The sequence below is a fragment of the Chrysochloris asiatica genome, unplaced genomic scaffold (genome assembly GCF_000296735.1).
Source record: "Chrysochloris asiatica unplaced genomic scaffold, ChrAsi1.0 scaffold00030, whole genome shotgun sequence".
NCBI classification, from domain to species: Eukaryota; Metazoa; Chordata; class Mammalia; order Afrosoricida; family Chrysochloridae; genus Chrysochloris; species Chrysochloris asiatica.
Window position 1 is genome coordinate 6958472 of NW_006408548.1, and position 16210 is coordinate 6974681.

Below are 16210 nucleotides of genomic sequence, written 5' to 3' on the forward strand. Positions count from 1 at the left end.
GATTTGTAACCACTACGCTAAATAATTATTATCAGAATAATCATTATTCTGTAATTATGTAATAATTACAGAAATGTAATGGTAGACATTTTGTAGCAAGGAGGGGAGTGATTAACTTTGCAGTCTAGAAGTGGAGGTCCCTGGGACCATCAAGGGAGAAGAGCAGAGAGCGGGACCCTACTCAGGCAGTGACGCCAGAGATGGAGGCAGAGATGATGATATCAAGAGATGAAACAACTGGGGACTTTAGACCCAGAGAGGGAGAGAGGCTGTGTGCTGATGACTGCGGGGCAGGTTTGCAGGGTATATCCTTTGGTTGGTTGATGATGCATGGAGGCGATTGTAACCATGGCAATGAAACGATATACGATAGGATAAATGTAAAACTAATGTTCTCCCATGTAAACTATCACATAATTCATAATAAAACATTAAAAAAAAAAGAAAAGAAACTAAACCACTACTACAAGAAACCAAAAGAGATTAACAAAAATGAAAGAATGTACCCTGCTCAGGGTTAGGAAGACTTAACATTGTGAAAATATCAGTACTCTTTAAAGCAATATACAGGTATTATAACACAATACCAATCCAAATTCCAACAACAGTCTTTGAAGAGATGGAAAAAATGATCATGAACTTTATTTAGAAGGGAAAGAGACCTTGGATAAGCAAAGCAGTACTTAAGAAAAAGAACAAAGTGGGAGGCCTGACACTTCTAGACTTCAAGAATTACTACATGGCAACAGTGGTCAAAAAAGCCTTGTATTGGTATAGTGAATGACACGTTGATCCATGGAACAGAATTGCAAAACCTGATCAGTCAACTGATCTTTGGCAGAGAGTCAAAATACATTGGATGGGGAAGAGATAGTCTCTTCAACAAATGGTACTGGCAAAACTGGAAATAGATTTGCAAAAGAATGAAACAAGACTTATACCTCACGCTATATTGCTCAACATGGATTAAAGATCTAAATGTAAATCCCAGAACTATAAAGATTATCAATGAAAAAATGGGGACAAACTTAAGAGCTCTAATATATGGCATACAGAGACTATCAAACATCACAAAAAGCATGCAAACAAGAACAAATTAGATGACTGGGACGTACTAAAAAATAGACATTTATATGCATCAAAAGAATTCACTAAAAGCGTAGAAAGGGAGCCCACAGACTGGGAAGAAAACTTTTGCAACAACACATCAGACAAGGGACTGATATCTAAAATTTATAGGAAATTACAACACATCTACACGAAAAAGACAAATAGCCTAATTTAAAAATGGGCATGAAACTTCACCAAGGAAGACATTCGGGCAGCAAACAAACATATGAAGAAATGTTCAAGATAACTAGCTATCAGAGAGATGCAAATCAAAACAACAATGAGATATTATTTCACATCAGTAGTGACAGAAATGAAGCAGAGGACAACAAATGCTTGTGAGGGTGTAGAGAGACTGGGACCCTCCTACATTGCTGGTGAGACTGCAAATTGATTTAACTACTCTGGAGAATGGTATGGCACTTTCTCAGAAAGCTGGAAATACAAATACCTTATGATCCTGCAATTCCTCTACTTTGTATATACCCACAAGAACTATGAGTCAGAATACAAGTACATAATATGCACTTTTCATTGCAACACTATTCACAATTGCAAAAAACTGGAGCCCTGGTGTGGCGCTGTAAGTTAATACTCCAGACTGCAAAGCCATTTGAACTGCAAGATTGGCAGTTCAAGCTCACCAGCTCCTCCTTGGAAACGCTATACAGAGTTGTTATGGGTCAGAAATGACTCGACGGCACTTAACAACAATAACAATTCAAATGCCTATCTACAGAAGAAAGGATAAACACATACTGGTACATACACGCAATGGAATACTATGCTACCTTGAAGAATAATGATGAAGCTGTCAAACATTACATAACATGGATGAGCCTTGAGGACATAATGCTAAGTGAAATTAGGCACAAAAGGACAGTGATTGCATAAGTCCATTATTGTAAAAACTTACAAAAAGATTGTCATACTAAAAGAATAGTTCTTTGAAGGTTACCAGGGACGTGAGGACGGGACCACTAACTCACAGGTCAGGGAAAGTATACATGGGATGAATGGAATAGAGGTGGACTGTGTTGTTTGCACAGCCTTGGAATAACAAGGCTTTGTGATATAGGGATTGAGACACGCAGAAGGGGTAGAGGAAAAGAGATAATGTTAAGATATTTGACAGTTCACAAAAGGACAAATATTGCACAATACCATTAGTGTAAAAACTTAAGAAAAGATGTCCATTCTAAAAGGGAAAAAAAAATCTCTGTTGGTTACAATGGATGGGCAGGAGGAAACAATAAGGTATAGATTGGGGATTGTAATATCACAGCTTGGGTGAGAAAGGGGAGGGTAATACACAAGAAGGCGGAGGGACATGAAAGAACAAGAAAGATAGAGAAAAATGAGGCTTTCTGCTCACGGAAAGATTTACAGCCTCGAAACCCTTTTCAGGGTCGCTATGGATCGGAACCGACTCAATGGCACTTAACAACAACAACAACAAGGGAGGTTTGCATAGGCTAAATGGGACAGAGGTAAATAGGGATGCAGGTTTAACCTTGAAACAACAGGGCTCTGTGATACAGGGATCAAAGCATAATCTGAATAGGAAAAATCATGCTAAAGTGATTTATTGTATTATGGATATTGGTTACCCTGACTACTAATGTAAAATGAGTACTTGAATGGGATAGAAAGGAATGTCAGGAAACATGATTACAGAAAGCTTGTAAGCCTGTCTTCAGGTTATAACTGATTGGAATACCTAAAGGGGGTTCTAGAACTTGCCCAGTCAAACAGACTTCTTGTGGAGCCTTTGTAGAATATAGGATCCTAGGTGGAATCCTGAACCCCATATAGAGCTTTCTGAAGCTAGAGGAACAGAAGATACTTCTTGAAAGAAAAACCAGCAAGGGGGGGGTGGGGTGGGTGGGAAAGCAACCTGTTTGGCTTTTGCAAGAACAAGCAGGTTGTTTGCCTGAGAGCCATTAAGGCAAGCCATCAAGTCCCTTCAGGACAAACCCCCCTCCAAGACTGAAACTCAAAGAGAACACACTAGCAGATTTGTAAGCTTGCTGGTGACTGCATTGGTCTACTTGTGAATAGAATGGGGGAAGGCAGTAATGAAGACATGGGCTAAGCTTGACCATGTTTCATAGACTACTGTTGACCTTGAGATGAGAGAGAGAAGAGGAAGGGATGGTTGGTCCAAGTGTAGGGAGACTTGGGAACCCCTGAGCCCGTGGACATTGACGTAGCCACTGGGGACTAGAGCTGATTGTGAAGCCTCCAGCTCATATGAAGTAGGGGGAGGTGCACAAGAATGTCCAAACTTGCAGATAATATCTGTTTGACCTAGCTTGGATCCTTTGATGATCAGAACTTGACTAGAAGAAGATAAAGAAATTTGATAAAGGAAGCAAGTGTAAATTGCTACTACTTAATGAACTTGACCTTATGGATCTGTTGTTGCTGTTGTTGTTGTGTGCCGTGGAGTCGGTTCCGACTCATAGCGACCCTGCACAGGGTTTCCGAGGCTGTTAATCTTTACGGGAGCAGAACGCCTCATCTTTCTCCCGCAGAACCGCTGGTAGTTTTGAACTGCTGACCTTATGGTTCGCAGACCGATTCGTAACCACTACGCTACCAGAGCATGGATCTAGTAGCTCAAAATACCAACCGAGAGGGAAGGATTCTTATCATCATTGGTCAAGCGTATCCCTTCAGTATACAGGGTTGATAGGGATGCACAATTTAGACATTGACTACCTAAAATAGAGGGCTATAAAGGCACAAAGTGACTGTCTTACAAGTTTTCAAGAAGTAGTTTAGTTTTAGAGTGTGCAGGGGAAAGTAGAATCCCCACTGAATAGTTTTCAGCTTATCTAGATGGGTCTGGTGAAAGGACATGAGGATAGGATTCTTTCAATTTAATTGTGAGTAATTGTTATCCTGATTAACAGCGATTATCACAAGTGTAAAGGTAGAAGTTGCTTGACAAAAAGGGTCATCTTACATTCTAGAAACAAAGGACCCTAGGACCAGCAAGAGGGAAGAGCATGAGCAGAATGTGGGATCCTAACCAAAGACGAAGTGACAAAGGAGATATAGGCAGAGGTGATGATATGGGGAGATAGAGCTGCTGAGGACTCTAGACTCATGGAAGGAGAAATGGTGTACTGATGGGTATAGAGCTGGTCTGCAAAATGTGCCCTTTGGTTGTTTGAATGATTATATATTCCTGTGTGAGGGAATGGAGGCAAATACTGCTAACCAATGATGCTTGGAGGGGATTGTAATCATTACAATGAAAGAAGATGTGATTGGTTGAGTACTAAACTGATGTTCTGCCATGTAGACTCTCTCTTAATTCACAATGAAGCTTAAAAAAAAAAAACAAATGTAGTGCACTTAGATAATAAAGGAGTAAGTTATAAAACAAAACAAAACACTCCCTGCCTGTCATTTATTTCACCTTCCCATGTACCAGACATCTGATCTTTAAAGTGTTGTCCCTACAAATACTGCCATCATCTCCTTCCTTTGCCCTTTTGTTTCCAACCATAATTAATACTCCTTCCTTGATACTTTGAATGTGACCAGAATTGCCATCTATTTCATTTCCTGAAATTTATTATGCATAGATGTTTACATGAGTGGCTCCTTCATCTTGACTGATTTAGTTCAGTGTAGATACCAAATCAAATTCATTATCTTATTCTTGAACATAGCACCATGCCTGTAAAACTGAATTTAACTACTCAATGTGAAGGAATAAAGGAAGGAGAGAAGAAAGAAGGAATTGAGGATGCATACCAATTTAATATCCAAAACAAGGTGACACAATGGAATGTAGAAAGCATCAAACAGTTTCATTAATATTGCATGCAAGCTAAATTTTGCTGAAGGTAATTAAAAAATGGTAGCATCAGTACATTTACAAGGCACTGCCAGAAAATTCAAACTGGATTTAGAAGATGACAGGGAACTAGGGGCATCATTGCCGATGTCCCCTGAATCTTGTCTGAAAGCAGAGAATACTTGAAAAATGTTTACTTGTACTTTATTGACTAAACAAAGGTATTTAACTGTGTGTGTCATAAAAATTATGGATAATTTTGCGAAGAATGGTAGTTGCAGAAGTTTCATTGTTATCATGAGAAACCTGCCAGTAGATGCAATCTTTGGAACAGAACAAGGGGCTACTGAAGGTTTAATATCAGGAAAAGTGTACGCAGCATTGTCTCATTTCACCATACTTATTAAATCTGTGAGCAGATAATCTGGAAAGGTGGAGTATATGAAAAAGAATTTAACATCAGTATTGGAGGAAGACTCATTAACATTCTGAGATAAGCAGATGATACAAGTTTATAAGCTGGAAGCAAAGAGAACTTGAAATACATACTGATGAAGATCAAAGATTGCAGTCTTCATGATGGATTGCACCTCAGTGTAAAGAAAATGTGAATCCTTACCACTAGACCAATAAATAACATCATGATAAGTGGAGAAAAGATTGAGGCTGTCAAAACCTTCATTTTGTTTTGGTCCACAGTCAGTACTCAGGGAAGCAGCAGTCAAGAAATCAAATAGTGTATTGCAAATTTGCTGCAAAAGATTTTCAGGACTAAGGTGACATCAGACCCAGTCCATGGTATTCTCAATTGCCCCATATGCACATGAAAGTTAGAAAATAAATAAGAAAGATCATAGGGTAATAGATGCATTTAAATGATGGTGTTGGCAAAGAATATTGAAAGTACCATGGACTGCCAAAACAACAAACCAATGTTAGTGCATGTATAGCCAGAGTGCTCCATAGAAGCTAGGATGCTGAGACTTCATCTGTGGCACTTTGGACATATTATCAGCAAGAACCAGTCCCTAATGAAGGATATCATGCATGGAAAAGTGGAGGGGCCATCAAAAAAGAGGAAGACTTCCAGTGAGCTAGACTGTCATGGTGGTAACAATAGTGGGCTCAAACATAACAGTTGTGAGAATGGGTCAAAGCAGGGCAGTGCTCTGTCCTGTTGTACATAGGGTTGCTGTGAGTCTTAACCCACTTGACAGCACCTAATAACAGCAGAAATTCATTATAAATGTTGTTGCAAGTTGGATGTGTTGTTGCTAGGTGCTGATTAGTTAATTCCAACTCAAGGCCACACTGACTGTTCTTGTCCTGTCCTCACAAGCATTGCTGTTTATGATCATGGTTGCAGCCAGTATGTCGGTCCACCTTGTTGAAGGTCTTCCTTTTTTGTGCTGACCCTCCACCCATGTTCTTCTTCATAACTGGTGCCTCCTGATAACATGTTCAAAGTACATGAGACCAAGTCTTGCTGTCTTCCTTTCTAAGCAGTATTCTGCCTGTACTTGTTCCAAACAGAGTTGTTCGTTCTTCTGGCAGTTCATATTTTTCACCAACACCATAATTTAAATGCATTGAATCTTCTATGGTCTTCCTTATTCATTTTCCAAATTTCCCATGCATATGAGGCAATTGAAAATACCATAGCTATGGATCAGGCGCAACTTAGTTCTGAAAATGACAGCTTTGCTCTTGAACATTTAAAATTTTTTGCAGAAGATTTGCCCAGTGCAATATGCTGTTTGTTGAATTTTTTGACTGCTACTTCCATGGATTGACCATGCTGTTGTTGTTAAGTCAGTTCCGTGTCATAGCAACCCTGTATAGGGTGTCCTAGGAGTGACTGGTAATTAGCAGTCCGGTGCTAATTTTATAGCACCACACCAGGACTCCTGTTGTTGTTGTTGCTATGTGCTGTGGAGTTGGTTCTGACTTATAGTGACCCTGCACAGGATTTCCAAGGCTGTAAATCTTTGTGGGAGCAGAAAGCCTCATCTTTCTCCCGCAGAACAGCTGGTAGTTTCAAACTGCTGATCCTGAGGTTAGCAGCCTCATTCTTAACCACTACGCTACCAGAGCTCCTTCAGGACTCCTGTAGGTGCAAGTAAAATGAGTTGAGAACTACACTATTTTCTCCACTCATCATGATGTTTCTTATTGGTCCATTTGTGAGGGTTTTTATTTACTTCATGTTGAAGTGTAATCCCTACTGAAGGCTGTACTCCTTGACCTTCATCAGTAAGAACTTCAAGTCCTCTTTGAGTTTATAAGGGAAGTTGTGTCATCTGTATATAACAGGTTGTTAATGATTCTTCCTCCAGCACTGCTATCTTGTTCTTCTTCATGTAATGTAGATTCTTTTGAATTATTTGAATAAGTATGATGATAGGGTACAACATGGATGTACAACTTTTCTGATTTTAAATGACACACTATCCTCCTGATCTGTTTGAATGACTGTCTTTTGGCATGAGCACAATTAGGTGTTTTGAAATTTTCATTCTTTACAATGTTATCCATATACAACCCACATAGTTGAATAAGTTTGCATAGTCAATAAAACACAGGTAAACTTATTTTTGTTATTCTCTGCCATCAGGCAAGACCTATCTGGTATCAGTAATGGTACCCCTAGTACTACCTCTTTTTCTGAATCTGGCTTGAATTTCTGGTAATTCTCTGTTGATGTACTAATGGAATCATTTTTAAATTATGTTCAGCAAAATTTTACTTTATTGTGATATTAATAATGTTGTTTGATATTTTCCACATTCTGTTGCATCAGTTTTGTTTGGAATCGATACAAGTTTGGATCTCTTCCACTTGGTTCACCAGATATCTATGGTATTAATTTCTTGGCATAGAAAAATGAATACTTCCAGAGATGCATCCATTTGTTTAAACATTTCAGTTGGTATTCTGTCAATTTCTGGAGCCAGGTGTCATTTGGACTTGTTCTTTCAAGACCATTGGTTCTTGATCATATGCTACTGCCTGAACACTTACCAATTCTTTTTGCCCAATGATTTGTGTGTTCCTCTAATCTTCTTTACATGTTTGCTGCTTCAATCAGTATTTTACCCATGTTGTTGTTGTTGTTAAGTGTCTCATAACAACTCTGTACAGGGTTTCCAAGGATCGGCTGGTGGGTTTGAACTGCTGATCTTGTGGTTAGCAGTCCATTGCTTATCCTGCAGTGTTACATAGAATCCTTCAATATTGCAAATTGAGGCTTGAATTTTTTATTCAGTTATGTCAACTCGAGAACTGCTGAGCATGTTCTTCCCTTTTGGTTTTCTAATTCCAGGTCTTTGTACGTTTTATTATAATATTTCACTTTGTCTTCTCCAGCTTCCCTTTGAAATCTTTTTTTGAGCTCTTTTACTTGTATTGCTAATATGTAACTTAATGATGTCTACCCACCAATCAACCAAATTTAGTTGTGGATTAAGCATTTCGGTAATCACACTTATAATAAAGCATATTTTAAGTAGCCCTTGGTTTAAAAAAAAAAAAAGCCTCACAGTTCATATTATTTCTGTACTTTTCCATAATATTGAGCCTTACCAGGCTTCTGAAGGCCACAGATGCTATCAGCAGAACTTGAAGAGGAAGGTGCCAGGGTCCCATCTGGAGTTCACAAAGTTTTGGCCAGCCCTACTCACAAGAGTCTTAATCTCCTTTAATCCAACAAAATTGAATCAAGAGCATTTGGGATCTGAAAACCCATGTTCTGCATATTATCCCAGGTGCTGAGAGCAAAGAAAAGCACCTGCTCTTCACATGTGAGATGCATTTTAAACAGGTCTGTTCTGAGAGCTTCACAAGGAAGATCAACCAGCCCACACAATCTTGACATCCAAGGGTCTGTTTGCTGTAGTGGCATTCACTGATTTGCAAAGATCAATTTTGCCCATTCCTTCATCTCCAGATCACTGACATCAGATTGGTAGCTTGAAATCAGTCATGGTGAAGGTATTTACTTACACCACAGAAAATGGCAAGTACTACACATCAGGTCTATTTATTTGTTGAATTTTTTTGAGAGTTTATTTAATAGCACATTGCTTTTCCCAGTCTGTCCCTTCTTACCCTCTCATCTCTCTCACTCCATTCCTCAGTCCACAGTTGAATAGCTTCTATTCCAAATGAAGTCAGATTCAGAGAATTTGTACATCCATAGCAAGTTCATTTGTTAATTTATCTCAACATAGAAAGGCCTTTTGTAGTGTTGTTTTTTGAAGACTAGATACGCTGAAAGATCATGTTCTTATTGTTTATCACTTCAGATTTATGTGGGTATTGTTTGTTTATGCAGGTGTTGAAATTTTTCTGAGATACAAAGATGAATAAAACTGACTATGAAAAATCCCCCTTACTGAAAGTAGTTACATAAAACAAGGAAACACGTACACACACACACACCATAAAAGCAATCCTTTTCTATTTTCTCCTTTCTCTTCTCCCTACTTCTCCAGGCCACTTGAATGGAGAAACTTTTGAAATTCACAAAGTAAAGAGTTCAAGTGCTTTTAGCCCTTGATTACCTTGTTAGAGGAATTTTATTATTGTTTTTGGCCCTCACTCTGAAATAGTATCATTAGTGGGAGTTTACCATGAAGCTAATGAGACTTAAGTACTAGGACCCCTCATTTTCATGACTCATGATTTGAGAGGGGTCCTAGAAATGTATTCATAGGACATAGGACTTTAAAAAAAATTGCAAAAGTAAGGTGTGTTTTGTTTTGTTTTTTCATTATTTTTAAAAAGAGTGCCCCTTATACTATATAAATTTTAGGCTGGATCAATTTCTGAGGGCTACTTTACATTGGATTTTGCTGACCTTATTTACAGTCACAAACTTGCTTCCAACGTTAGGTTTCTCATGAATTGAAATCCAGTCCTAATTTTCTAAATGTAATAAATTCACAAGGAAACCTCTCTATGTTATGGAGCTGCTGTTTTAAAGTTTCAAGTTATTAGCAAGGAAAAGAAAATGGATATTCATTTAACATCTAAAGTAAGTTAGAGGCACTCAAGTGCTTGTCCAGGGAAAATATAAGCTTATTGGCAAGAAAGCTTAGAGCTCACTCACCTTTTTATTGACTTATTTGGCCACCCTATATAGGGTTTCCAAGGAGCAGCTGGTGAACTTGAACCACCAACCTTGCAGTTCAAATTACTTTGCAGTCTGACGCATTAGCCCACAGCACCACACCAGGACTCCCGCCCCAACTCCTTAGGTCCCCTTCTTCCTTAGCCTGACTAACTTTTCTTTGTCCTTTAGGCTTAGTTTAAAATTCATCTAGTTTCAGAAGCCTTTACTGATCCTCAAAATACTAGATTAGGAACCCCCTATAGGAGTGGTGAATTGCTCCTGGTGTGGCACTGTGGGTAAATGCACCAGACTGCAAAGCTGTTTGAAGTGCAAGGTTGGCAGTTCAAGCTCACCAGCTGCTCCTCAGAAACCCTATACAGGGTCACTATGGGTTGAAACTGACTCTGTGGCACTTAACAACAACAACAACAACATAGGCCCTCAATGGATTCTTAGTTTCACTCTATGTTTGTTGTTAAGTGCCATCCAGTCAGCTCCAATTCATAATGACCCTGTATAGGGTTTCCAAGGAAAACATCTGGTGAGCTTGACCCACCTACCTAGCAGTTCAAACCAACCTTGCAGTCTAGAGTATTATCAAACCAACCTTGCAATCTAGAGCATTAACCTGCAGCACCACACCAGGTCTCCATTAGTGGCATTTATTACATCATTAGAATGTGAGCTTTATAGGGCCGGCAACTGTCATATGCACTGCCTTGTATTGTGGTTTGCCCAAAGTCAGTCTTCAATGCATATTTGTTGAAATAATACATGTATGAAGATAAGAATTGTTTTTGTTGTTAGGAGGCATCAAGTTGATTCCAACTTGTAGAGATTCTGTATACAATAGAATGAAACACTGCACAGTCCTGTTCCATCCTCACCATTGTTGCTATGTTGGAGTTCATTCTTGCATTTACTGTGTCAATCCATCTCGCTGAGGATACCCAAATTCTTAGTCTTCTATCTATGTTACTAAAAAGCTGAGAACACTGAATCAATCATAGCTTTTTTGGAACGAATTTTCCACTTAAATAATGTGTATGGCAGGGAGGCAGGTATATCAGGTGGGACTAATATGATGTTACCCTTAGATTACTTTAGGTTTATAAACACCCATTGCCATCAAGTCAATTCCAATAGTTATCTTGTAGGTCTGAGTAGAATTTCTCCTTGGGGTTTTCAAGACTGTAAATCTTTACAGGACTGGAAAATCTCAGGGTTTTTTTTTTCCGGAGTGGCTGGTGGGTTTGAACCACCAACCCTGCAGTTAGCAGCCTAACACTTAACCTACGTTGTCACTAGGGCTCCTTTTCTATATCCAGTCTTTATAGACAGAAATGAGTATCCTCTCAAGAAAGATTGCATACTAAAGAAAGATAAAGTTGTTGTTAAATGCTGTCGAGTTGGTTCCAACCCATTGCTACTCTGCATAGGGTATCTAAGCTTGAAATGCTGACCTTGCAGTTCAAATGGCTTTGCAGTCTGGTGCATTAACCCACAGCACCTACCAGGACTCAAAGAAAGATAAAGTAGCAGCAGATAATTTGGGTCAAGGGCAATTGATTGGTGAAGGTCTTGAATGTATCTGGAGCCTGTGTCTCCAATGATGCTTGTGCTTATCCCTTACAGAGATACAGTGTAAATGGGCAAACTGGCTCATTTGTAGCCTCCCTCCAATTGCTGTACCCCCTCCCACTGGACTTGGGAATTGCAATAAGTAAGCAGTGTTGGCATTGACACCTTGGGCAGAGATAGGAGATTGCACAATTGGGTGTTGGAACATGGTGGCTTGGTGGCATCAGTAGCCAGGATGGCATAATTGGTGGGCACCGGAGACACAGCAGTGTCTTGATTTCATAAAAATGCAAAGACACCAGCATACTGAGATGGGAGAAGAAAGGAGAATGATAGACATATATACAGTATCCTAAGAAGACATTGATCAAACACTAGAGAAATGCAAAACTCTTTGCAAGGAATGTGAAGGCTTTATATTTCTCAACAGAAGAGAAATGCAGTTTTATTATTATCATTATGTTGTTGTTGTTAAGTGCTATCAAGTTGGTTCTGACTGATAGCAACCCTGTATAGGGTTCTAAGGACCTACCTTGCAGTCGAATGGTTATCCTACAGTTCCACACCAAGACTCCATTGTAATTATGTGAAGTTGTTTGTTTTTTCACTCAAAGTGTGGTCTGGAATATGTTTTGAATTAATTCAAAATTGTAAATATCACCCTTACTCTAAGCATGTGGTTGATACATATCCCCACTTCAAATATTAGTAAACTAACTAGAGTTAACAATTGATATCATCATGACTACGTAATTTGGGAAGTTAAGTTCAGGACCTGTTTCTTCTTTTCCCAATGCAAAAGAAAGTGTTTGGAATTAGGCTGATATCCTTACTCCAATATTTAATTTATTAATAAAGTGGTTTTCCTCTCAAACTAATGGAAACTTAGTGGAGAAAAGACACAAAGGTGAGAAGAAAGGCATGTGTTTTTAGGAGTTTCTTTTTGACATCCAGTACACTTTTTCAGAGATTAAAGAATCTATCAAGTATGTTGTTGTTGTTAAGTCCCATCAACTTATAGCAACCCTATATAGAGTTTCCAAAGAGTGGCCAGTGGGTTTAAACCACTGAACTTGGTTTCCAAACTGACCTTACCATCCAGTGCGTATCCCACACCAGGACATAGGAGGGAAAAGAGAAAGACTTGACTTTTAGGCTTTGAGAACAATTTGGTGCCTGCTTTTAACTTCAACCTCCTTCAAACACCTTTTCCAGCTAGACCTGTACTCGCTGTCAAATAGCTGGAGGTTTCGATTGGGGCCAACTTCTTTAATCTGTCAAGACCAGGAATCATCTCAGAGCCTGTTTATTTTTTCCTTTTTCTGGATTATGCAGACATAATACTGACGAATCTGTAAATCCCTTAACTATCAAGGATGTCACTCACATGTAATCATGATGTGTTGTACCACCTGGGTGTTACTGTAGTGCTCAGTGGAACTGCCAGTCTAGGGTCACAGTGCTCCACTTCAGATGAATTCCACGCAAAGCATATTTCAACATTCAAATGTTTCCCATTATTATGCCAACCTTCCTTGATCAGCAGTAGCTCTGATTTTGGGTGGGTGGGTGTATAAGGAGTATATTGACTTGTGGGTATACACGTTGGGCTGTGTGGTGTGTGTGATGTCCAGTCAGATCCAATTTATAACAACCCCATATCGGGTTACCAAGGCTGTTAATCTCTAAGGGATCAGAAAGTCTCATCTTTCTCGGAAGGAGCAGCTAATGGATTCGAACCGCAGACCCTGTGGTTAATGGCCCAATGTGTAACACACTATGCTACAATTTATAGTATGCTCCTAGTGAAATGAGCATGGTTTTTGAACTCTTACAGACTTATGTGAATACTCTAGCTTGGTTGTTTTTTTAACTGAAACCTTCAGCAATTTATTTAATCTGTCCAACCTTCAGTCTTATTATGATTAAAATGTGTTTTGGAAAATGTATGCACAAAAACAACACTGAAAAAAATAAAAAAGGTAGCAGATTGCAAAGCCATTTGAATTGCAAGGTTGGCAATTCAAGCTCACCAGCTGCTCCTTGGAAACCCTATACATGGTCGCTATGAGTCAGAATCGACTCAATGGCACTTAACTATGAATGGAATCCAGGTGTGACATAAATACTGGACTGCTAACCACAAATTCAGCAGTTTAAGCCCACCTATGACTCCTCGGAAATCCTCTACAATGTTATTATGAGTCATCACTGACTTACCAACACTTAACAACAGCAACAGACTATTAATATTACAAATACAATGAAGCAAAATGTTAATGATTGCTTTCAAATAGACTTCTGGACTTTTCAGCAACAGCCAAATTTTTTTCACAAAGTTCCCACTAATCAAGGGAAAAGGGAAACAACTTATTAAAAAAAAGAAATTATTACTTGATCAATTCCTTTCCAATTCAGTCATTGGGAGTTTGCAGGAAAAATCATATTGATTCATTCTATTTATTGAAACTCACCCAGCATATATTCTCCAGGGATTGCTATCTTTCTGCAAGAAATTCTAGTGAAGCACATTACCTCTTCCCAGAATGATCTGGCAGAAAACAATATCCTGTCAAGAATTCACAACATTTTTTCATTTGTGGAAACAAACAAGAGTTCATTTCCTCCCAAATATTCCCAGCTATTTTTCCTTCTGATTTATCATCTCAAAATCAAATTTCCCATAGCTTTCCTTATTCACTTTCATGACAGAGAGCAGAAACATGCTCTCAAAGGTGGAAATGAAACCATTGAAAAGTGCTCTCATGTCACCTTCAGGTTTCATGCTTCATTCTGAAAGGATTTTATCAAACTCTTCAAAGTAATTATCTCTAGCAGGTGATTCTCCAAGTTGATTAACAAATTATCATTCTGTCTATTATATTTTTTTATCTTTCCAACAACATATCTTTCCATAGTTTTCCATATATAATGCACATACAAAGCAAATGAATGCACATAGGAAGCAAATTGTGAGGGGGTTGTGTGGATCGCAAAATAAAAACAAAATCAAAACCAAAACTACATAATGCATGTTTTATTTGTGTATGATATTACTTACGAAATAAAAAGCAATTAATGTAAAAGCAAAAGGTATGGTGACATCAAGACAAATATACTTTTCTCAAAGTAGGTGGTTATTTTTACCTTGAACTTCTTTTATGAGCCCTGCACTTGGTATTAATTGTTGTTGCTAAGTTGCCATTGGATCAATTCTGACTCATGGCAATCCCATTATGCAGAGTAGAACTATACTATCGGATTTTCAAGGGTGTGGTCTTTCAGAAACAGATCACCAGGTCTGTCTTCTGAGGACCCTTTGGATGGGTCCAAACTACCAACTGGCACTGAACTATTTGTACCACCCAGGAACATTCCTGACAAACATTTCCTAATTTAATTCTTCAACAATACCTACATATATATCCCATATTATCATTGAGGAAGTAAAACCCAGAGAGTTTAATGAACTGGATTTAAGTCCGACAGCAAGGAAATGTTAGTGCCATTGTTGGTTTAAGAGTCTCTTCTTTTCAATATCCTACAAGCAGGTAACTCATATCTGCCGGATATAAGGCTTTGTTCCTAATTACTTTTACTCCCATAGAATCTTTTAAGAACCTGCAGTGAAAAACTCATTGTCTGGCCATTGTGATTTCCTTTTACTTCAGTTTATAACCTGAAGGAAAAAATTTATCATTTTTTCTGGAAATTCAATGGGCGATTCTTTTTCTGAAACTGATAGTTGTTATGAAATCTGATCCTCAACTACATTTATGTCCCTCTATATCAAAGATCCTCTCTGAACCTTACAACCACAAAAGGTATTTTTATTTTTAAATTTAATAGGAAGCTGGTGGAGATATTAAATAACAGGACAGTATGAGAGAGATTAAGCAAAAAGTTAACACAGAAACCTAATGTGAACCTCAGGATAATTGCAGTAATATTGTTAGAAGAAGAACTAAGAACTAAGAAGAATTGACTTAAAATAACTTTCAGTAATGCCTAATATTCTAAACTTTTATAAGCAGAACTTGAAACTATTAATTTTCACTGAGTTATAATTTAATGACTATTCAGTGCCTTCTAAGCCAGAAATATTTTCACTTCCTTTGAGCTTAAAATATTTGTCCCTAAAACTTTTCCGTATCATTCTTAAATTCCCCTTTGTCGGTCAGCTTTTGGTCGTGTTTCCCTGCCCCGCCCCCATCTATTTATTTATATTTAGTTCAGGGGAAAAGACAAGGGATTATTTCTCTCCTGCATTTATATCACCTATGCTGAATGTAATTCTTTGGCTAAGGGTGTAAATCTAATGAAAGCAAGTATGATTCAGTCTAACTGCCAAGGAACAGACTATGAAACTAGTCAGGTGCTTTTAAAGCAGTCAGATTTCAGTTTAGTAAAGTTGTTTGCAAAAGTAATTAAAATCAATGCCCAGGGCCTAACATGGAAAGAATAGTCTTACCTGCTGTTATAGATTGAAATGTGTCCCCTCAAAATATGTGTTAACTTTGTTAGGCTATGATTCTCAATGTTATATAATTATCCATTTTGTGATCTGTTATAATTATCCTATGTGTTATAAA